This window comes from Taudactylus pleione, unplaced genomic scaffold, assembly GCF_031769625.1.
Source record: "Taudactylus pleione unplaced genomic scaffold, aTauple2 ptg000201l, whole genome shotgun sequence".
Classification (NCBI taxonomy): domain Eukaryota; kingdom Metazoa; phylum Chordata; class Amphibia; order Anura; family Myobatrachidae; genus Taudactylus; species Taudactylus pleione.
The window spans coordinates 30,818,590-30,841,215 of record NW_028284603.1 but is presented as its reverse complement, the minus strand read 5'-3'; the positions used below and the strand labels follow the sequence as shown (position 1 = coordinate 30,841,215).

General features: G+C 45.0%; 1 pseudogene; it reads left to right on the top strand.

The window, feature by feature from the left end:
* The window catches only part of LOC148518282 (BRD4-interacting chromatin-remodeling complex-associated protein-like), a 42,117-nt pseudogene that overhangs the window by 15,805 nt on the left and 3,686 nt on the right, over positions 1-22,626 (top strand).

The window sequence follows — 22,626 nt, the reverse complement described above, 5'->3', positions numbered from 1 at the left end:
CTAAAGTAACCTGGAAATTAGATTGGGTGTTACAATGATCTTGTTTTTTTTTTTTACAAGCCCTTAATAATATATAGCAGCCTAGAGAATGGCAATGTATTAATTCCTGCAAGCAGTGGTGCTCCCTGTGTGATGCAGGGTAATGTGGAATATGTCGGTGTATACTGATTGCAGAAGATTAGGTAGTTGGACTCTCAGGCTAGAGCAGATCTACCACTTAAAATGTGTGAAGGAAGTCAGTATAACTTACACGCTCTTTGACCTCATGTCATACTTGCCTATTCACCCGAATCTTGGGTAGCTCTCCTGGATGTCCGGAAAGGTGGGCAAGTCTCCCAGAATCCAGAAGTCGCCACCCACTTCCTGAGTCAAGTGGGAGGTCTGGGAGCCTTGATGACACAATTCACGCTGATTCTCATCATCAAAGCCCCTCCCTCACTTTGGGCCATATTCAATTAGAGGCAAAAAGCCTTTTTCGACTTTGTTTGCGAAAATTTCGCCTAAAAAAATTCAAACCCAGGACAATTTCGCCTAAGTGGAAACTCGATGCATTGAATGCTCCAAACAAGATTCTCCAATCAATAGCAGGTGAAAAGAAGTGCAAAATCTTTATTTTGGGGTGCAAACATGGGGTAATGACTCAGAACCCTTGGGACAGCCCCCCAAAAGACAAATCTGCAAAAAAAACCAAAAAAAAAACCTAAGAACACCCCAAAATAGACATGTCATTTTTGGGGTAAAAATGTAAACAATTTATAAAATTGGGGGGACAAAGAAAAAAACTAGCAAAATAGGCTTCTTGGGGGGCTGCAAGGATGGGTCAGGTGTTTTTGGGATTGCAGGTACCTGCAGCAGGTGGATTTTTCACGTTTTAAAAAGATTCACTTTAGAGACATAAAAATATGCTAGCACCCATTTTCAAGTACCCCAAATTTGCCTGGAATACTTATTTTCACCAAAAAATACTGCTTTACAAAGACGCTAATAGCAAGCAATTTACACAACTTAAATACTCAAAATAGTTTTATTAGGGCTATTAATACACATCTATATTGATTCCCTATGTTAGAGCATCTTTTTCTGGGGTACAGACTGATTTCCCCAATTCTTTCAGTACTTTTCACCTGTTCCGCATTCGCCAAATTGCAACATTGTATAGCGGGGCAGGGACAAGATAATGTGAGCATGGCGGCACGCATTTTGCACCGCCTACTTGATCGCACCACACCCCCAGCACATGGCTAACCTGAATACCCATTACCGGAGAGGGCAGCTATGTTTCATTTATCAAGTGCAGCACAATCATGCCCTTGAAGTGGGCACTCACTTGCTGGTGTGCATGGGAGCAACTGCCAAGGACATGCATAAAAATTCCACATTCACTTTGCCTGGAACAAGAAGCAGTGGCAATGGCCTCCTTGTATTGCTTGGGTGCAACTATGCTGTACTTAGCTAAACACCCTTGTTTAAAATGTGCTCTCACCATATGTTCTTTATTTTTCTTGTATTGGTCTAAGGTACATAAAATCTTTGTAACTGATTATTACAGATGCCTTCCTTTAATTAAATTGTACCTTACCACCAATGCACAGTAGAGGCAGCCATTTTGTCAGCTGAAAAAATGCAGCCATTCAATTCACTGGAGACCAGTGACATGCTATGCAGAAGTCTTGTAAGTTTTGATTCCACCCACAAAATGGCTGACTCTACTCTGTTTAAACATTATTTCCACTGTAAACAGATTTGGTATTTATTAAGTAAGCCTGTGTTTACTTTGGAGTACATGTTCCTGCCTCCCAATATTTTAAAATATAAAATTGGAGCAAAATAATACACACCCAGGAGCCGCCCAAACCACACACACCAATCTTTTCAATGCCAGCCGAGATCTGCCCATCCATGTCCATATACCACCAAAGCAATACCGCACTCCCTCTTTGGAGTCTGAGAATCTGGGCTGCCAGCAAGTATACACTTCTGAGCTGAGCATGTGTGCAGCAGCAGAATGGTAGAATGCCCGGCAGTGTCATCGCACTCCAATAGGCTGTCTGGATACATCTTATGCACTATTATAGTTACGCATGCTAGGTACAAATTGCTCAGCAACACTGATACCATCCTCTTATGACCACTGCTATAGTGTTCTGTTTTGCTCTGCTCCTGTACAAGTTGTCCCCCACAAAGTCCTATTAGAAATATTTGCATGTATTCTATAAAATTCTGGCCCAAATTATTTGCCTTCTATTTCAAAGCTTGCACCCCTTTATGAATATGTTTCAACCTCTACTTGTAGAAGAATAACTGTTTTACCTCACAGGCAGATAATAAGTAAGAAACACAGACATTTCTCCATCTAATGCAAACTCCATGTTCACCAATGCTAGTGTAAGAATAACCCAGTAATCAGCACCTAAACATGTGTTTGTATATTACGTCAGACTGGGTCCAGTATAGTGGTATTTGCTGCCTATCGCTTCCCATTATACTCATCTGAATTGTACATGCTTTTCAGCACCACAAATACACTGAATTGCTGATTTGATTAAAGTTATACAAGTATGGGCAATGCAGTCGTAGGCATTTCAGGCGCATGATCTATACTTACAACTGAAGAGGCATAATTGGGCTGTAATGGGACATTCAGTGAGGGTATGTTGAAGCAACTGTGGGCCGTGCAGGGTTGTATGGAAGCATAAATATGCCTGTTTCCAGGGGTATCATTGGCACTAAGTATAGGCTGGTGCAAGTGATTACTGATGATGAAGACATGTATTGAACCAAGCGTATGGATAGGGTGGTGGGTGCATTACAATGATGAGTCCAACTCTATATACAGGCAAATATAAGCATTCATTTTAATGCACGCAAAGCTAAAGCATATATGGCAGATTTGCGTTCAACTCAAAATCGTCGTGTATGTCTACTGTACCTTGTAGTGTAATATTTAGTGTAAGGTTATAATGTCCAACCGGCAACATCCGGGTAAGACTGTAAAACGATTAATTTGTGCCCCAAAATGAACTTGGAGCCACCAGAAAGTTTTTGTTTTTTTTATTTTGTCTTTGTTTTAATGGAAACCAGCTTGTAAATGAGTTTTTATAACGTCTATATTTATATCCAAGTTGGAAATCACTGGTGCAGATTATACGTATAACAGATATTTACTTCCCACTTTCTTTGTGTTATATTGAAAACTTTTTTTTTTTTGCTTTGTAACATTTAGATTGCTGATTCTAAGTCGTCCAATAAAAGGACTGTACAACTGGCGGGCAAAGCATCAATGACCCACGTGCCTGTAGTGCCACAGCAAGTAGCCACACCGATTGCAGTTGGTGTGCAGCATGTCGGAATTCCTAGCCAGCATATGCACAGACATGCACTTCCAAATGCAACTGGTGGTCTAATAGTGCAGAGACCTACTCAGAATGACAAGACAATGTTTGGCAGACATCAAGGGGCCCATTTTGTACCACCAAACCCTGCTTATCACCAAGGCCCTCACACACCATCTAGTGGTACCACTGCTATCCCTTCTCCTTTATGGCATCTGTATGGTCATCATAACCAGTTCTACATTCCTTCAGGGCTTTCTGTGAACCCTAGTTCTGTCCAGGTCATGCAGACCATCAATAAGCAGCATGGGCAGATACAACCAACATACCTTGGATCCCATGCAATCATGAACATCAATACAGCTGCCATGGTTGGGCCTAACCAACAGTATCCTGTGCAACTGTTACCTAACCCAGGCCCAGCTGTGCAAGTGTTCTCTGGTCAGACATTCGCAGGATCTGCAGGAAAAGGAATTATGAGCCATGGACCATCTAAAATTGTTGTAGGAGGAGGACAGATGTCACATATATCCCCTACAGTTTTATATTTGCCACCTGGTCAAGGCAATAGAGCTAAGTCATCAACTATGTTGTCAACACCATCTCATTGCCCAAACACGTCAGCCGCAAACCGCTTCGTAGTTCTTCAGAGCATGGGGCCGCCACTTCAGAGCCTTAGTGGACGTGGAAACCATTCTGCCGGCAAAAGATCTCACCGACCAGCTGCCAGTGCTGTGGCCAGCAACAGCTTCCCCTACAACGGCTCCCAACAGTCATTTCCCTGTTATCAGGTATCTAATACTTCTAAGTTCCATGACTCCTCTCTTCTATTATCTTAGAACATTTCAAATTCAAACTATATTTTGAATTTGTTAATGTTATGGTTTTTTTTGCATTGTATTTGGTTGTGTTTGTGGGTCACTAATAAGCACAGTAGAGAAGGTTGGACTTCAGTTTGGTGCCTGGAGTTATATCTCGAGTTATCATTTATTATGGGGTTTAAATGTCAGTTTTGGATTATGCCTCTCCAGACAACTGAAGTAGTTAAATTTTAATCAGATGAATTGTTCCTACAGTAACATAATTAAATATATTTTTTTTCAATGGAAACGTCAGTAAATCTGTAAAGAATTTTATGGGGATGTTTACTAAATGAATAAAGTGATTTCATCCGTCTATGAATCAGGCCCACTGTTAGTACCCATAGGCTTCCGATATACCGATCGGTGTGTCTTTAGAGGCACCATCAGTCACATCATCGGTCGCACCATCAAAACTTGCACCTGCCCGATGACAGGTGCAGTTTCTCCATCCGCATATGGCCTCCTATGTGAGTGGTTTAGCGTCTGAGTATGCCCCCACTCTCACTGACACGCCCCTGACACTCCTATAACACCCCCATAAGATGGACCATCTCCGTCTGTTGAGCCAAATCTCAGTCACCGCCCAGGAACTCCCAGCACATTCCCAAGACATTTCTGTTACCGTGCGTCTCCATGACAACAGCTTCTTTGAGTGTACAGTCTGTGTAACGTGTGCCCTGTACGAGTTCTTAAGGATCTTCTCGTATGCGCAATAGCAAAAAATCTGTCAACTACAAGAACACGGGCATTGAGTGCATCTCTGACCCTCTGTGCCCTGAACTGCACTGCACAAACAATGCTGTGCAGTGCAACACATACATGTGAATATAATCCTGTTCAGTAAATAGCTCTGCAAATAGTGTTATCAACATATATATTACTAAATAATATATACTCGCCAATATCTGAAGTTTTCCCTTCAGGAGAGGATGGAGATGCCCACTCTGACGTGTCTTTTGACTCTACCCCCCATAGTGCAAAGCTGTGAATCAGGGGGGGCATAACAGGGCTTAATAGTGCCCCTTGCAGCCCCACCCCCTTTGCACCACCCTGTTCCTGTCCTGAAATGCCCCACTTCATAGAAAGGCAGATCCTTAAATTTGCATCTGCTTATTTACTGTATGCACAAAATTGCTGTTTGTGTCCATAACTCAGAATCAGCCCCAGTATTGTGGCGCACTGGACAGAACTTTATCTCTCCAGATCCAGCTCCCCCGTCCACCACCACCACTCCGTCAGTGTTTGGCAGCAGAACTACATTATGTCTTTCCATCCTTGCAGACCATACCTCCCAATCTATGGATCTTGTGAGCACACAAGCATCATTTTGGGGGCATTCAGTAGCTTCGGAAGCACTGGGCAACCCCTAACTCCATCAAGTCGGGACTCTTCCACCTAAATCAAGTCGCTTAGGTTTTATGCCTTGTTCCTATATGTGTGTGAGAGGGTACATATACATATATAGTGTATACATATAGGGAACTCCTCTATGCAACAAGCGTGTCAGCGCCTTCCTGATAAGCAGGTCCTGGGATGGCAGCTTCATACAAATATTCACAATGGGCAGCATTCAAAGTAAAAGTAAAATGAAGCAAATATACCATTGTGTCAGTAGTATAGTGAATCACTTTCTCATATGCAACCTGACCAAAGTGTTCAATAGATAGATAGACCTCTTGCCAAATCTCCTTTAAAAGGTAATTTAGAAAAACAAAAACATATTACTCATATGAAATAGTAAATAATATGTCTGAAACGCTGCTGGTTTACAGATTGCAATGATTACTGTCGTGTTAGAGAGTTCTGAATGTGCGACTCTGATACAGATTGTTTCCTATGTCTCTATTGTCAGGTGGAGGGACGCCCGGGAGGACTGAAGAGGCCGGCCACCAAACAGCTTACAAGAGAAGCTCTGTGGGTATCAATATAAATGTCCAATACATGTGCTGTAAATGTTACAATATAATTTGTGTTTTTGAATATTTTAGACTTCTTCAGCAGCTGCATAAGGACCAGGAGTGCTCTGTACTGCCTGATAAAAGCAAGTTCCACTCATTACAGGATGCTGCTGAGAGGCTTCTACCGTACCACGTCTTCCAGGGTTCACTACCCACCGAGGAGGACTTACATAAAGGTACTTCACAGTACTGCGTATGCCATAGTATGTTTACTTTCATACCATATCATCAGGTGGTAGGAATCAGGGCAGGGACTGACAAAATAGGCAGCCCCTCCTGCCTGGGAGATGGGGCAGAGGTGGGTGGAGCTGTGGATAATGTGGGTGGAGCTACATGGGGAGGGGGGGTATCAATTGCTTCATAAACCAGTTAAAAAACTCTCAAAGTTTAAGCTGTAGGGGTGGTGGTTATTATTTTTTTTATAAATTCTTTATTTTCAGACCAAAAACACATTTTTGTAACAGAAAATCAATACATAACATTCTACTATATAATATAGAAAAATATCAAAATATTCAGAAAAAAGAGATAAAATAAAAATATATGCATTTATATATATTTAGACATTAACACACATATACAGACATATCCTTACTTACAGACATCTCTGTTTTTAAAAAAAAAAGAAAAATACATAAAATAAAAATAAAAGGGTGGAATAACAGAGAGAGAATAAGACAAGGGGGGGAAAAGGGGAGGGGTTGCAGATAGACCCTGAATGCACCAATATCCGAAATAAGACCCAAATTTTTTTTTATTTTTTTTCCCCATAATTAAGAATGTGGAATGAGGGCTGCATATAAGGCAGAGGATTTAAAATCAATCCAATTGGACCAAATAGCAGTAAACTCAGAGTGTTTCTCAGGGGCTGAATAGAGAACATCATCCATTGTCATATAGAAGTCAAGACGTTGACACCATTCCCAGACTGTAGGAGGAGTCCGGGAGCGCCAATGAACTGGGAGTACCGCCCTTGCCGCATTATTAATATGACTAAGGAGGGACTTTTTATAAAGAGAGATCGGGTCAGATGTATGTGAGAGTAACCAAAAATCCGAACCAGATGGTACAGTGAAGCCTAAGATCTCCAAAGCCAAGGCTATTATTTTACCCCAGAAGGGGATAATTAGTGGACAATCCCACCAGATGTGCATCATCGTACCCGTTTCCCCAAGACACCTCCAACAGAGAGGGGATACCGTGGGATAGCATTTGTGGAGTATGACCGGGCAACGATACCATCGTGTCATGACCTTATATTGCGTTTCCAAAACCTCTAAACTGTTTGAACACGCATTAGTGACTAGAAACACTCTGTCCCAATTGATATGTATATCTTTTTTAATGAAATCTCTATCCCAGGCCTTTACAAAAAGAGGGTCTCCAGTAAACATGTTATGTAATAAAATCTTATATATACCCGAGATTATATGTGTAGGAGGTTGCCGATGCGAGCACATAGATTCAAAGGGTGTCATATCCCTAGCAATTACTGAAGGACCCCCCAGAGAAGAGACAAAATGTCGGATCTGAGTGTAGGCCCAGAGAGATTGGTTTGTAAGAGAGGTATTGGCACATAAATCTGAGAAGGGTATGAATTTACCATTGGCCACAAGGTGACCAGCTCTAATAATCCCTGCAGCAGACCATATCGAAGAAAACATCCCAGAATTCCCAGGAGGGAAAAGGGGATTATATAAGATAGGGGTAAGAGGAGATATCACTGAAGATATTCCGGGTTTTACTCGCAATTTTCTCCACATCTCTAAAGTAGGGCCCACTGTTGGGTGTGGAGAACGAGCAATTTTAGAACACCACGGCAAAGTACTCAAATGAAGATTAGACGATTCTGCCTCCAACTCCACCAACTGCTTACCCACTGTGCCCCGAGTCCAATCCAGAACTCTACCGAGTACAATGGCCTGATAGTAAGTGGATATCATTGGCAATTGTTGGCCTCCCTGACATTTCTGCCTAAAAAGCACTTCATGTTTAAATCTGGGCTTCCTACCCCCCCAGACAAACTTTCGGATGAGGGTATGTGCTTCTGACAAAAAGCTTGAGGGAAGGGCAATCGGTGTGGTCTGCAACAAATATAAGAGGCGCGGAAGAATATTCATCTTGATAATATTTAGGCGGCCTAGCCACGAAAACTTTTGCAAACTCCACTTATCCAATTCTTTACGAATAGAAGTGAGCAAAGGTGTATGATTAAGGGCAAACAGATCACATAAACGACTAGGAACAAATATGCCTAAGTATTTAAGAGAAGAAGTCTGCCATTTAAAGGAGAAGGAGGTACCAAGTGCGGACACTGTCTCAACCGAAGCGGTAACATTTAAGGCAACAGACTTACTATAATTAATCTTAAAATTAGAGAGGTCACCAAAATGCTGGAATTCTTTCATTAAATTAGGGAGAGAAGTAACCGGATTAGTTACTATCGCTAGCAGATCATCCGCAAAGAGGGCAAGGTGATAATCCCGTGAACCCACCTTAAGACCCGTGATACTAGAGTTCGCTCTAATTGCTCTCGCCAAGGCTTCCATGCAAAGTACAAAAACCAACGGAGAGAGAGGACAGCCCTGACGAGTACCATTTGATATGTTGACAGGTGCCGACAAGATCCCATTCACTCGTATCTGGGCCGAAGGGGCTCTATATAGGGCCAAAATTTTAGAAAGGAAGCTTGCACCCAACCCTAAGCGATTCAACACCCCTGTCATGAAACTCCAATCCACACGGTCAAAAGCCTTTTCAGCGTCAGTGGAGAGGAGCACCATGGGAATATCAGAGGAGACTGCATGGTGTATTAAATCAAGGACTTTGGTGGTATTGTCCTTCGCCTCCCTACCTGGGACAAAGCCCACCTGATCAGAGTGGATAATAGATGGGAGATGAGGCTTAAGCCGATTAGCTATAAGCTTCGCATAGAGCTTGACATACATTTAAAAGAGATATCGGGCGATAACTCGCCGGTAGTGATGGATCCTTGGGGACAACCGTAATATGTGCTGCAAGCGATTGATCTGAGAAAGGAGTATGCACTGAAACTGCATTACAGGCCCATAACAAAAGCGGCAAGAGAGTATCTTGATACGCCTTATAGTATGACAACGTGAAGCCATCAGGACCAGGGCTCTTACCGGATGGGGAAGATTTGATGGCAACAGATAATTCGTCTTCTGTAAAAGGGGAGTCAAGAGCCTGTGTCACCGCTTCGGGGAGAATAGGGAAGTCTATTTCTTCCAAATCCTTCTGGGTCTGCATTACTCGAGCTGCGTGATCTAAATTCGCATTATCCGGACCTAGATTATAGAGGGCAGAGTAAAAAGACTGAAAGACTGCTATGATGTCTTTGTCGGTATGACAAAGATTACCTGTATGATCCTTGATACGTTGAAGATAAGTCAGGGATCTCTGAGCTCTAAGAGCCCTTGCCAGCATTTTGCCTGGTTTGTTCCCCCAACGATAATATTTATGGCGGCATCTTCGAAACCCTCTCCTAGCTCCTTCATAAAGTAGATAATTAAGAGCATCTCTAGCCTTTTGAAGTTCTACAAATACATCAAAGGACATAGTAGATTTATGGGTAAGTTCGAGCATCTGAATTTTAGATAACAAATCTTCCCTACACTCAGTTTTCTTTTTTTTGAGATAGGACCCTAACTGAATACATTTCCCCCGGACAACACATTTGTGAGCCTCCCAGATTGAGACTGATGAGACATCGTCGGTGACATTATGAGAGATGTACTCTCTTAGGGTTTCCCCAATTTGATCTTTACAGTAGGAGTCACAGAGGAATTGCTCATTAAACTTCCAGTTCCACTGGCGAGAAGGGGGATCACGCAGATACAAGGGTAAAAATATAGGGGCGTGGTCAGAGCCAGTAATCTGCCCAATAGTGGCATCTGCCAGGAGATCTAGATGGGAATGATCTACACAAAAATAATCAATGCGTGAATAAGAATTATGAGGGGAAGAATAAAAAGTGTAATCCCTCTCTGATGGATGTATAAGTCTCCAAGTATCTACCAACTGGAAATCGTGCAGAGTCAGTCTGAATTTCCTAACCTCTCTAAAAGAGGTGCGTGCAGAGCCAGAAGTGGTGTCAAGAGAGGGCTCCAGAGCCCAGTTAAAATCTCCACCAACCACTCGGATGCCCTCCAACTGATCCTCTATCATTTCTAATGACTTACGTAGAAAGCCAGACTGACCTCTATTAGGTACATATAAATTTACCAGAGAATATTTTTGATTAGCTATGGTAACCTTGACCAATAATCCCCTACCATCCCCAATATGGACCACAGAGGTATCAGAGAGCACCAAATGTTTAGAAAACAATATGGCCACCCCTCTAGCCTTGGCTTCGGAGAAATCATTAAAGTACCCCACTGGAAAATAACGAGATCGTAAAGATGGCGCCACACCTTTCTTAAAATGCGTTTCCTGGAGAAAAGCTATATCCACCTTATCTATATGTAACGTATGCAGAAGACGGGATCTTTTCTCCGGTATATTAAGACCCTTTACATTGTTAGAAAAAATAGTTAACTTAGCCATATTTAAAGTGTGTAGGAGAGTGTCTTATTTGTTGGGTACAGAGAACAATTACCTGCATGCAGAGAGCGTCTACCAGCAGAAAAATATTGGGAGAAGAGGGGACACATAAGAGCCAAAAGGGAGGGAAGGCAGAGAGAAAACAAAGGAAAAACAAAAAAAACATGGAACAAATCCTAAAAAACAAAGGACATTGTAACATCAGATTAAATCTCAATTCAAAACTGAAAATATTAGTGTAGTAAGAACAAAACTCCGTAATAAAGGCCATGGATGCCCTTAAGGGGTCCATGGACATTGTATACACAACGGAGTAGGGGGAAATAGGAGGGTAATAGTGAACATGACACCCAAATAGGTCCTAAAACAAAAAGGGACCTATCTAAGTTAGAATAATATTAAAGCCAAGTATTCGCCTAGATCAGTAAAATATATAAAATCAATAGGAAAACATTAATCTAGAATATGAGAAATAAACATGAAATAATCAGGTTAAACAAGAACTGTTCATGGCCCATTGCGACCTACATAACATCTAACAGGATCACATTTAAATGGAAGTGTAAAAGTATTAAGTGACCTAGAATGTGTAGGAAAAATAGCATAGATCAACAGATAGACCACAAAAGTCATCAAGCATAAAATAAAATGTTACGGACCATAATAACTGTCCTGATCAAGTAGTTTCCTCACTTTCAGCTGTAGGATCTCTTCCCGGTCTACGTCTGGAGCCTCGGGCTTGCTGCCAGGACTCCCTACGAGGTGGCACGGGGGCACTGGTATCCAATAAATCCAGCCAATTGGGGACTGAAATAGTAGGCAGACCAAGAGAAGAACAAAACTGGGGCAATTCAGCAGGTTCTCGAAGAATATGGAGCTTCCCCTCATGGATTACTTGCACACTTAGCGGAAAGCCCCATCGGAATTTAATGTCCCGCTTATGTAGTTCCTCTGTGAGAGGACGGAGAAGGCGCCTCTGTTGGAGCGTTGACCACGAAAGGTCCTGGAAAATCTGTACTGGACATCCATTGAAGTCGATCTCCTTTGTTTGTCTGGCATGTCGCAGAATTTGCTCCTTAACCTTATAATAATGTAATCGGCATATAATGTCTCTGGGTCTTTCAGAGGGCATACCTTGAGGGCGCAATGCCCTATGGGCTCGATCAAAATGAATCCGTGCATCAGGGTCAGCATGTAGAAGTTCATTAAATATTTTAGTGAGAGCATCTTCAATTCCCGACTGAGGGATATCTTCAGGAACCCCCCGAATCCGCAGATTATTTCATCTACCCCTATTATCAATATCGTCCAATCTACGCTGCATCGCCAACAATATACTGGAGTGGCGGGAGAGCAAGGTGTTACAGTCGCCAAGCTGGGTATCAACAGATTCCACATGTTCTTCTAAGGCAACCACTCTCTCTGCCACGTGGGTAAGGTCTGAGCGGATGGAGGAGATGTGAGTCTGGACTGTTTCCTGAATCCGTTTTTCTAGTGATTGCAGATCTTGTTGAATGTCCTGCCGAGTCGGTAAGGACCGTAGATGTTGCAGAACCTCCCCTATATCAGACGATTGAGTAGAGGCAGGTGGGGTTAAATGAGGTGAATGAGACTCCTGGTTAGAGCCTCCATCTGAGTCCCCCGATGCCATGTGTGGAGAGGTAGAACCTGGTGAAGTACAAGTCGCAGGGGTGGAAACACCAAACAGAGTATGGAATGCAGAGTTAGATGATTTCTTAACTGGAGTGGCGGCCGGGCGTTTAGCTGTATTCTTTCTCCCCATGAGGATACATATCAGAACAGATTGGCACAATAAGGAAAAGGTGGAATACCAGGCTTAGCAGAAAGTGGGTGTCATATTTCAGGTTCCCCTCAGTGTCATGTTTTTATATCATGGTTGAAGCTGTCAGGGCATGCATTCTAGGGCTTAATATCCGCAGAGTGCAAGGAGGCCACCAATCTAGCACACAAGCTCCTTTAATGCCAGTTTTCAGTGTAAGACTTATTGCCTTATTACAAATTTGGGCAGGTCAGAGTCTCCAGGGGCCAGTCCAGAGCCAAGCAGATTGAGCAAGCAGCAGCCTGGTCAGGACTCATATACACCTGCCTGTGCCACAGGCCTTATTCCGTGGAGCTTCTTGTTAATAGTATAGTTTAATATATAGAAGGCCTCAAAATGGCCACCACCCGCGATTCGCGGCAATTGCGGCCGCTTCCTAGGGGTCTCAGAGGCTCAGGGGGGGTAAGTATAGTCTCACCTGGGGACCCGGCAAGGCTGCAGAGGAGAGACAAGCCGCGGATAGAGCGGTAATCTTCCGCGACGGCACTGTTCCAAGACGCACCAGCGGGGCCCGAAATTTAGCCCGCGGCTTCTGGAGGTGACCTAGGCCGCAGGTGAATCGGATCCACGAGTCCGCTCACGGAGCCCAAACAAGGGGGGAGCGGCTCCTCTAGAGTATAGGAAGGGGCCAAGGACCCTCAGAGTAACAAGGGGAGGCACGGGGACCTGTAATTAGAGGGTCTCTCCAGGGAGCTGAGAGGAGACGGGTGGTGATTATTATAACGTCAATCTATCATGTAATACATGAAACTATACAAATACAGAAATGTAGGAGAGAAAACTGCTGTAAAATTCTACGCACAAACAGAAAACCAGACACTATACTACATATATAGGGAAAGCAACATCAATTCTATCTATCTATCTATCTATCTATCTATCTATCTATCTATCTATCTATCTATCTATCTATCTATCTATCTATCTATATAAAAAGGGGGAACCACATAAAATACTTTAAAAAAAAAGCCAGATCCACATAAAAAGCCAGGAGGAAGAGGAAGTGCAGGATATGGAGAGCTGTACCTATGGGGTGCACAGAGATGGAGAGCTGTACCTATGGGGTGCACAGAGATGGCTAGACATGGTGGGGGGTGGCACAGGCCAGGAAAAGCTGGACCTTAATGGGGGTGCACAGTGCAGGGAAGGATGGTTATGGGGGGCACAGGGCTGGGAAGGGTGGACTGGGAGGGCACAGGGAAGGCTGACTGGACTAGGGGGGCAGGGAAGGCTAGCTGGACTAGGGGGGGAGCACAGGGCAGGGAAGGGGGGACAGGGCAGGAAAGGCTGCCTAAACTAGGGGGGCACAGGGCAGAGAAGGCTGGACCTTAATGCAGGACACAGGGCAGGGATGGATGGCTGGACTAAGGGGGGGCACAGGGCAGGAAAGGCTGGCTGGACTAAGGGGGGGCACAGGGCAGGGAAGGCTGGCTGGACTGGGGGGTGCAGGGCAGGGACTATGTAGCACTACCTACCTGGTTTATTCAACTGGCCCGGAGAGAGCGACTGTTTCTGACTGCAGCCTTGACTCTTCACCGCCTGTTACGGTTACCTCACCTCTTGTCTTCAGCCTGGATAACCACAGTCTGTGTACTTTGGACCTGATTCAGACCCGCTCGCTAAGGCGCGATCGCTCGCTCTGAGCGATTTTTGCCCATCTGCGCATGCATATAATTCGCAGTGTCCGTGCGCAAGCTAGTCGATCTGATTTTGGTTGCTCGTAAGCTACTATCAGGTCGCTGCTTTGAGTGACAGATAGTGCCGTTTGTGGGTAGTAACAGGGGAAGTTGCTTGTGAATGGGGGAGTGGATTTGCAAACGCTGGTGTGTCAGGCTGCCAAAACGCCGTTTACAGGGCGTGCATAATTAGGAAAGTAGCGTCATTGTACACGTCACATGCATGTATTTCAGCCAGCACTGATCGCTGTGCTTGAGGCGGGTTAAGGCAACCTCAAGGGCTGCGAGCAGCACCGATGGCTCACGATGGTCCTGATTAATCCTACATTTCCCGGAGATGACGTGTGTTGCGAGTGGCAAGGGGGTGTCTTTAGACACTTGTGAGCGCACTTTGCCGTAGCTCACTAAAACATAGTGGGCATCCTTACACGACGCAGTGCGAGCACTTCATTTAAATATCTGGCCGCTTTTTGTCAGCGAGCGACCACAACTTGCGAGCGGGTCTGAATGAGCTCCTTTGTCTCTACTTATTGACTGCTTGCCTGCACCATGCCGCCAATATGCAGGCATGCATCGGCAGCCAGGGAGAAACAGCGCCGCCGCCGGCATTTCAAATATGGTGCTGGCCGTGAGTCAATCACAGCTCTCAGAACGGTAGCCAATCAGGAGCGGCCACTCCAGCCCAGAGAACTGAGTTCTCATTATAGTGGCAGAATGTAATAAAAGGGGAGGCTGGGTGAGTCATTATGAAATAAGAAATTATTAGGGTGGTTAGGATTTGAATGAAAGGAGGGAAAATAGGACCTAGCACTATGACAGATAGACAAACTGTCCTGAATGCTATAAAACCAGAAGAAATGTCAATCAATCTCAGGAAGGTATTTTTAGAGCGCAATGTGTTCCACAATAGTATCAGTGACTGTATTAGCAGATTTTCAGAGACAAACAGAAAATATAAATCATTATGGGCCCCCTTCATAAAGAAAAGTGAAGTTAGATTTCAGGTGGATTATTTGGAGAGGGGCGAAGCAATGGAAGGAAAATCCCAAAGTGATGGTGGTTATGGGAGTGTGGGGGTGTGGAGGGGCTGCTCACACTCATCCTGTTGTTGCGTAGCCATTCTAATTAATGCAGTTCACAAATAGATTCAGGCCAGGATATCTCAATGTTTATGAACCGTGTACCCTACAATGTGATGTGCAGACTATTCCCAATGTAAGCTGTGCTCCAGGACCTTGTTGACAGGGGCCAGAAATATGTATAGATTATTATTTTTTTTTAGTTTTTTTGGAATCGAGGATTTCCCAACTCTGATCCCTAGAATTTCCACCTCAAAAGTTGTGCAGATACGTTGCAGATAAATACATAACGATAAATGGCAACAATACACTTTTTAACATTGTTACGCTGACGGCAACGGTTAAATTTCAAACCACAATATAATCTAACTAAGATTTGACAAAATGCAAATATCTCAGGTTTCAGATAAGTGTTTGCATGATCCAGTAACTTTAATAAGTGTAAAGGAATGGTGATATTCTTCTGCTTGTAGTTAATTCTGCACTTATAACAATAACACGCAAAACCAGCATTCCCCTTATTCATATAAAATCATTAAAAGCATGTGAGTCGTTATTTGCAAACTGTTTACTCCACTCACAAACATACTGGGGCCTATGCAGAGTGAGTACTACACCAGGATAAGTAGAATATCTTGCATGAATTCACACTGCACGTGCCCAGATGCGAACGTACACAAAATGCGCTTATTCATACCCGCATGTATTTGCTAGTGCCTAACCCTATGACCACAGAGTCAGAATGGGGTTGGGTCAGGAAGAAGCTTTTGCACAAGGCAATGCTCAGTGAGAGCAGCTTAGCTAACAGTAGCTGATGCAGATCAGCATTTATGCGCCTGTTGGGAGATGTATCTTTTGCACCTGCTATAGGGCAGACATTGATGAAGGTGATGACTCCTAGTAACCTAGGCACATATGCTGCTAAGGAGGCGTATGCATCCTGACATGTATACAGCTCAGCCAATGTGCAGATATATGCTTGTGAGTCATTTACACCCCTTTTTGCTAGTAACTCTGCATCAGCCCCTGTGTCAATAATCAGAAATATTTTGGGTTGTTCACCTAGTGTACATCTTCAGGGCAGCATGTACTAAGCATCGATTCTGCAATGCGGTACATCCCCCCACTTATTGAGTACATACAGACGTTAATTACACTGGTATGTACTTAGAAATGCGATTAAAATTGCAAAGGACAATCTTCCCATAAGAGCTGTCCTTTGTGATAGCCAGATGCTAGAGGAATTTGTACAGGTTTATTACCCAGAATCCCACATGTGCAAAATGGCGCGCACCACCTCGGGGGACACTGGAAAGGATCCCTCTCTGAAGAAACATGATAAGAAGACCATAGGCTTCTATTGGGTAACGCCATCTAAAGATGGCGTTACGCACCAAGCCCAATACATTCCGGAGCTTGGTACATATGGATATGCGGCTGCATTTTCATGCTTAGTACATCCCGCCCCTACGGGTACATTTATTAAAGCAGGTTTTCAGAAGTGGAGATATTGCCCATAGCAACCAATTAGATTCTAGCTATTAGCTTCTAGAAGTTGCTAGATAAATGTTAACTTGAATCTGATTGGTTGCTATGGGCAACATCGCCACTTCTAAAAACCCGCACTTTAGTAAATATACCCCTTAGACTTTCTGCATGTTAAAGTTACTGCTGAGAACATATTGCACATATGGTTTATACCTTTCATGCATATTCTTAGTTAAACATACCAAACTATAATTATTCTGAGTTGTATTAAAGCTATCTCACTTTTTCAACTAATCATCAAGTTTTATTTTTAAAGTTAAATGTTCGTTTTCTTCTACACATGGTTCAATCACTGAATGTCTGTCAGCAATATATTGAGTTATGATGGCTTTATTGTTATAACGTTTTTTTACAGTACTATATTTTTCATTCTAGTGGACGCTGAGTTTGAGACTGCATCCACGCATCTTTTAAAGAAGGCCCATGCATTGCGAAACAAGTACCGGATGCTGCTAACAGAGGATGCAATGGTATGTAATGTAGATGGAATTGTTTATGTGTATCGCTGCATGGAATATTTTATTCTTGGCTACTGAACAGCTGAGTCTGGTACTATGTACATGGTAGACATCATAGGCAGATATGTGGGTGGCCAGTAAAGGGGGTATAGTGTGAATTGTCACTGGAGAAGCATGAGGGTGTGGGAGTTATTTAGGGCCACTACAGAAGGCCATACACATGCATGGGGACGGGATAGAATACATGTGGTATGGGGGGGTGTTCTTCTTGGTGAGCTGTGCAGTTTTCCTACATTTGGGACTTGCTGTGTGGGTGGCAGATAAGGGCATGAGCTCTCCAGTGGAGAAGGCAGGTGTATGGACATACTGCTACATACACATAGCTAGTGTGAGCTCAGTTTCTGCAGAAGAATGTAAGAGTTTGGTGGGGGTATATGGTGCATGGTGGATAGAGTTATTACTGAAGGGTCTGCTCAGGTATGTAGACAGCAAATGGGTAGGTGAATGACTATTTAGTCTGGGTGCCCAGTGGTTATAGTAAGAGTCCTGACCAATGCTCACTGCATACACAGAACCTCACGTCAGAGGTTCGGGGGTGTGCACCATACCTGGAGGATGCTGAGGCAATATAATACACTCTGTAAGTGCTAATGCATGCGCTATGCTTGGAGAACCCCAAACCCTGCCTTTTGCCTGGTATACCAAATCACCACTGTTAAGTGTGTATATGAGCGAGGTGTTCCTTCAGTTTCCAGAGGAGGCATGGGCAGAGTTATATCATGATGGTGCTGAGGAAAATATAGTCCACTGAATAATAACAAATACGGTTATGTGGAGAACTGCTAGTGGGAGGGAGGGATCAAGCTAGCGGAGGAGGGTCTATTATTAGAGAGCCTTGCCTTTTGTGTAGTGATGTTTATCCACATTGAAGGGCATGTTTCTTAACATATATACAGCCGGCCCCGAAAATTAAGAATCCATATCACCTCTTATTGTGGCAATATGCATTCCCTTTCGGGGTAATGTATGTACCAATCTAAGTCACCGGAACACACGGACCTGATTAAAGCCCAGCCCAGCATTTAGTAAGGGGGTTTGGCTGGGAAACTGCGCTTATGCAGCTAGAACCCTCTCCAGCAGGGCCGTCCCATTGAAGGATAGCAGGCTAGCGCCATGTGATGGTTTTAACCACACATGCAAGATCCAGAAAGCTACACTTTGCGGATATTGTTACATACCCTCCCCGGGTCTAGAAAGCAGGAGATATGTCCTGCTTTCTACCTTGATACATTTAAGGGATACTTAATTATGTCCTTAGAGCCTGTTTTAGAGATGGATGGAATTGCCGAGCCCTTCACAAGCAGCTGTGCAATTCCATGCATCTAAAATTCAAATGCAGCAGGAGGTGTATCTGGGATCCCACAATGGTTGCTCCCTTGGCCAGGTTTCGGTAGCTGAAGCTTACCGCGGCCCAACTGGGTTCCCAGCAGCTGTAAGGTCAGGAAATCTGCGTCCATCGACGCAGACCCTGGCCTCATCCCTCCCGGAAAACACTGCCCAGGAACATCCTCCAAACAGCGCAGCATGCGCAGACCACTCGCCATCGGGGATGTACGCTAACCTTCGGGTTAGTGTACTTCTCTGAATAAGGCCCTTAAACAGCAGTTTCCTTATATTTTAACAAACATAAGACTGAGGGAGAAATTAAATTACATTACACGCACTTTGCATACCCCCCAAGCGACCTGATTTCAACATGACATTCCCAATCTGTGGTATGTCTCACAGTCAGCATTTCCATCCCTGCTCATGGGAAGTCAGGAGGCTTGTTCATAGCAGTGATGTGTGGTCAGGTGAGGCAGGTTTGCAGAGCCTTTCCTGTCATACTTAGGTATACTCTAATTTTTTCTTATGATTTTTATAGTCAAAACTTTGAAGAAAATATTATAAAGTATCTTTGTATTATTCTAATAATTTTTTGGTCAAAACTTTGGAGTAAAAAGTATGTGGCAGGTGAGGCACTGCCTCCCCTGTCAATATTTTCCACACATCTCTGATCAAAACTCACCAAATTTCCAGCACTATATACTGCTGCACCTCTGTATAATGCCCACATGAACCCTCGGGTTCATATAGGTATGTGTAAAACTGGCTCTGATACTAGCCAGTACCTCCTTAGCAGGGGCGGATTAGGATGGAAAACCAGCCCGGGAAATTTCTGGAAGCAGCCCTAAAGGGGGCGGGTGTGATGAGAAGGCGGGTCTGTTGAAAGGGCGGAGTCTGTGGAGGAGGGCAGGATACTCCCTCGTCTTAGGGCCTGGAGCTGCTTTTGCAAGCCACTGAGGGGAGCAGGGCCAGCAACAGAAATCTGGGTGAATGATACCCTTTTATTTGGGGTCCCCCATCCCTCTACACTAGGTACAGGCCAGTTAGTTTGAAAGTCTTTTCTTACCTATATGGTGGTTTCTCTGCAACAGGGAACCTCTGAAGAATTTCAGCCTCACTGGGCAGCGTCTTCAGCCGGTATTATCTATTCATGTAGAAGATCACATTTTCTGGAAGATGCCTGTTTATGTAGAAATATAACTAATGTCACCATCATTACCTACAGTAGCAGAAGTTTTTGTGCAGTGTAAAATTTATTTCCCTGATCAAACAATTTCTGTGTCTCCAGATGCCTGTATGTCTATCCATCCCCAGGCTCCCCTGTGGTTTCTACAGGCTCCCTCTGTCTCTCCATTTCCAGGACCCATTGTCTCTCTCCAGAACCCCCTATGTCTCTCCAGGACCCCCATGTCTCTCCATCCCCAGGCCCACCTGTGGCTCTCATCCTCATTCCCCCAGGCCCAGTGTGTCTCAGACTCATTCCCCCAGCACCAGTGTGCCTCTCAGTCCTATTCCCCCAGCTCCAGTGTGTGAGAAAGGACCTCTGTGACTTTGCATTCACGTGACCGCTGCAGGAGGGCCAGAATGCTCCTGTGTTACCATCCACATGGGCATAGAGGGGGAATAAATTTTTGTGGCGAGCGCAGCAAGCCACTGTGCCCGAAACATGGAGAGCGCAACGAGGGGACACTTTTGGCCCCCCTTTATCATCCTCCCCCTTTGATGATGGGTCACATGTGCGTTACGTCACAGGTCCCTTGGAGCACTGTATTATAGATCTAACCATTTCCCCAGTCCAAGTGTGTCTCTCTGTCTCTTTTCCCCAGTCCCAGTGTATCTCTCAGCCCCATTCCCCAGTGTATATCTCTTGGCCCCATTCACCCAGCCCCAGTGTGTGTCAGCCTCATTCCCCAAGCCTCAGTGTCTCTCTCAGCCTTATTCTCCAGCACCAGTTTGTCTCTCAGCCTCATTTCCCCCCCCCGCCCTTGTGTATCTCATCCTCATTCCCAGAGCCCCTGTGTGTCTCAGCATTATTCCCCAGCCCCTGTGTCAGCTCCAACCCCCCCAGCCCTGCATCTTTAGCTCCCCACCCCCAGCCCTGCATCTTTAGCTCCCCCCCAGCCCTGCATCTTTAGCTCCCCCCCAGCCCTGCATCTTTAGCTCCCCCCCCAGCCCTGCATCTTTAGCTGACCCCCCAACCCTGCATCTTTAGCTCCCCCCCAGCCCTGCATCTTTAGCTCCCCCTACCCCAGCCCTGCATCTTTAGCTCACCCCCCTCAGCCCTGCATCTTTAGCTCCCCCCCAGCCCTGCATCTTTAGCTCCCCCTCCCCCAGCCCTGCATCTTTAACTCACCCCCCTCAGCCCTGCATCTTTAGCTCCCCCCCCAGCCCTGCATCTTTAGCTCATCCCCCCAGCACTGCATCTTTAGCTCACCCCCCGAGCCCTGCATCTTTAGCTCATCCCCCCAGCCCTGCATCTTTAGCTCACCCCCCAGCCCTGCATCGTTAGCTCACCCCCCCAGCCCTGCATCTTTAGCTCACCCCCCCAGCCCTGCATCTTTAGCTCACCCCCCCAGCCCTGCATCTTTAGCTCAACCCCCTGCCCCCCCGCGTTGTCATCTCCCCCTCCCCTCCCATCTCCCCCCCGCAGCCAACACTTACCTGGTGATGCTTGAACCTGTGTCCAGCCGCCGGCGTCACCTGCTGCTCCTCTGGCTGCCTGCTGCTTGTGTCTTTGCCCTCCGACGGCGTCACTGCTTGTTGCAGCATGCACAGAGTGAGGCCAGGCTGCGCGGAGGGGCTGGAGGCGGAGCTGTCAGCTGTAACTGACAAGCTCCGCAAAGGCTTATGGGAGGAGCTGCTGCCGGGCATGCGCAGCAGCTCCCCCGTCGGCCATTTTTTTTTAAATTAGTAATGGGGGGCATCCACTAGACGATTTTATCCCTGTCCAACCTCTTAACGATTTCCCCTTGAAGTTTCCCTTGAAATATGATCTTCCACTCTGAACAATTTGCAAAGGATTTGCAAAAGATTTGCAAAGGATTTGCAAAAGATTTGCAAAAGATCTAACAATAAACTATGTTGTTTTAATCTGTGATTGAGAGCTTTCAGCTATAGTGGGCAGACAGTGGTTCATCGTTTGATCGTTCAGCATGAACGATGTGTAAACGATGTGTAAACGATGTGTAAACGATTTGTAAGCAATCAAGTGAAATTGACCTGCATGTTCAGTCGATGGAGGAGACGATCAAACGACCAGCGGGAGCGCGCATCGTACATCGTTAGAAACAATTACTGCACGATTTGCAAACAATGTTCGAACGATGTTTGAACGATTATCGAACGATTTTATCATTATCGTTCAATCGTTCAACTTTATCGTCTAGTGGATACCCCCCTTAAGCTTCTGCGCATGAAGCTAGTCTACTGTAAAGCTGCCCGATTCAATCGTGGTAGCGGGTGGGTAGGAGGGTGGCCAGCCATAGTAGGGACCGGCCCAGCGGGAACCAGCCCAGCATCCCGGCGGCCCAATCCGCCCCTGCTCCCTAGCCATTTACCTCACCACACGTCACTGGTCCATAGTAACCTAGTGCTGCATACATGTGCCTCCAGTGCATGCGGTAAGTCAGAGGTGCTGAATGCAGCCATGCCCATCTGTCCCTATTCCAACTTCACATTTTTAGGAGTTCTGACTTTGTATTTAAAACAACAGAAATCCCTTTTCTTCTACCAGAAGAAAATACTAATTCCTGCAGGCTACAAAATTAACTAGGACTGATGAAGATCATTATGGCACCTAGTCAGTGGTGTATTACGAGAGGAGGGCGCCTGAGCGTTGTGCACAGGTCACCGGGAAAATGCTGCAGCAGCCACTTTCCCGGCAATTCCCCTACCACGCATGTGTAAAATGCTGGGAAAAT